The following is a 2,311-nucleotide window of genomic DNA, read 5'->3' as shown; positions in this document are numbered from 1 at the left end:
TTTTTAGAAAGATGCAACTGAAGCTTACAGAGGTGAAATGGCTAATTTACAGCTGTAATGACAAACACACAAATCTAGGTCTTAACACTTTTAAGGATAATTCCTTTAACATGATATGACAGCAAAACACATAATCAGTTCATTCAATGTTAGTAATTTACTTATCAAACTGGAGAAAAAATGCCAGCCCAGACATTTGATTGAATTGCTTATCATTTGGATTACAATAGATTTGCCCGTGATTACATGAATATACAGACTCAAAATATTATACTGGGCATTTTTCCCTGAAAAGGCCGCCAGTATGATTGGCCTGCCAGCTTCCACTGTTGCAGATACTCCAACTCAGGTGTGTTTCAGGTAAGACCTGAATTGCGTGCAGTCAGCGGGATGACCGAGGGGCATGTTTTTGGCTTACATTGCACAGGATGTGTGTATTAGGACATAAGAGGAAATCATTCTCAGACACGTGGCTGAGGCCACAGAACCACAGTACTGGAGCATATTAAGTCATTTATTTCTCTTGTATTTTCTCCCCAACCTCTGTCATTAGTTTATTCCAGTCTTCCATGGAAGACCACGCACCAGAGAGTGGAACCCGCCTGGAGAGTAGAGGACCCTGCCTGGACACCAGAGCTCCGTCCTAAGGGATTCAGGCTGCGGCGTTCACCAACCCATAGTCATATCGCAAGGCACAACCCCCTCCCCAGTGTGCCCTGGCAACACCCCCGGGTCCTTTACCCCTGTGGTGCACCAAGCAGCCCCTGGCACCTGTCCCAGGCAGGATGAACCACACCGTGGTCACTCAGTTCATCATGCTGGGGCTCACCCAGAACCCTGAGCTGCAAGGTGTGCTCTTCTGTGTCCTCCTCCTCATCTACATGGTTGCATTCCTGGGCAACATGCTCATTGTGGTCGCCATCATCTGCAATGCCGCGCTGCACACGCCCATGTACATACTCCTGCTGGGGCTGGCCATTGTGGACATCGTCTGCACCACCAGCATCATCCCCGAGGTGCTGTGGACCATGCTGTCCGCGGAGAGCACCATCTCCTACGGCGGCTGCATGTCCCAGCTCTTCTTCTTCACCTGGTCCCTGGGGGGCCGAGATGGTGCTCTTTACCACCATGGCCTACGACCGCTACGTGGCCATCTGCTCCCCCCTTCATTACAGCACCATCATGAACCCCTGCACGTGCGTGGCCTTGCTCAGCCTTGTCATGGCCATCGCCGTCACCAACTCCTGGGTGCACACGGGTCTCATCCTGAGGCTCACCTTCTGCGGGCCGAATACCATTGACCACTTCTTCTGTGAAATACCCCCACTGCTGGCCCTGTCCTGCAGCCCTGTGAGGATCAACGAGGTGATGGTGTACATAGCTGACATCACCCTGGCCATGGGGGACTTCACGCTGACCTGCATCTCCTACGGCTTCATCATCAGGGCCATCCTGCGCATCCGCTCCGCGGAGGGCAAAAAGAAGGCCTTCTCCACCTGCTCGTCCCACCTCATTGTGGTGTCCCTCTACTACTGCCCCATGATCTACACCTACATCCGCCCCGCCTCCAGCTACACCTTCGAGAAGGACAAGGTGGTGGCCGCACTCTACAACCTGGTGACACCCATGCTGAACCCCATTGTGTACAGCTTCCGCAACAAGGAGATGCAGGCAGGGGTCAGGAAGGTGCTTCTGAAGCGTTAGCATATTCAGGGGGCATCACCTCTGTCCTCCAGAGTCAGTGTCACACGTCTCAGGCTTGAGGGGCTTTCATAGCTCAGTCCCCAGTTTCCCTTCCTGATGCTTCTTCCTGTCCCTGGTCTTCTCCACAACTCCGTTCTCCTCTTGTGAACATGTTTATGATGCCACACGCACAGCACACTCACAAACACACCTCACTGCACTCTCCCAGTGTGTGTAAAATGCACACCTACGATTCTCCTGTGTGCATGGACACAGTGACTTACAGCAGCCTGCGTGTCCCACGTGCATACATGATGAATGTCACCGCTGATGTGAAAGAATGCACTAGTCTATGAGTCAACCCCAATTTACACAGCAGAGAAATATATTTTGTCACTGTGGAAAATATTTGTCACAGGAACAGCACAGCTTTCCCTCCTTGAAATCCATGTCACAGTCAAGGTTTTGAGGCAGTAATTTTTAAATCTATGCAGATGAATTTTCCACAGTTATTAAAATAATACCATCATTTCATTGCTGCCTGCTTTAGAATTTTTACTCCATGGATACAATGCTTTGTGTACTTAACATCAGTTCTTAGTAAGCCTGCACCTAATGGCGAGAGGGT

The 2,311-nt window shown here is 50.5% G+C and overlaps 1 pseudogene; it reads left to right on the top strand.

Annotated features, from left to right (window-relative positions):
- Positions 1-785: 785 nt before the first annotated feature.
- LOC144249068 (olfactory receptor 13G1-like) lies at positions 786-1,704 on the top strand (annotated as a pseudogene).
- Positions 1,705-2,311: the final 607 nt, after the last annotated feature.

Source organism: Urocitellus parryii, chromosome 1, assembly GCF_045843805.1.
Source record: "Urocitellus parryii isolate mUroPar1 chromosome 1, mUroPar1.hap1, whole genome shotgun sequence".
Lineage (NCBI taxonomy): Eukaryota > Metazoa > Chordata > Mammalia > Rodentia > Sciuridae > Urocitellus > Urocitellus parryii.
The sequence above is the reverse complement of the archived record's forward strand: the minus strand, read 5'-3'. Positions and strand labels throughout refer to the sequence as shown.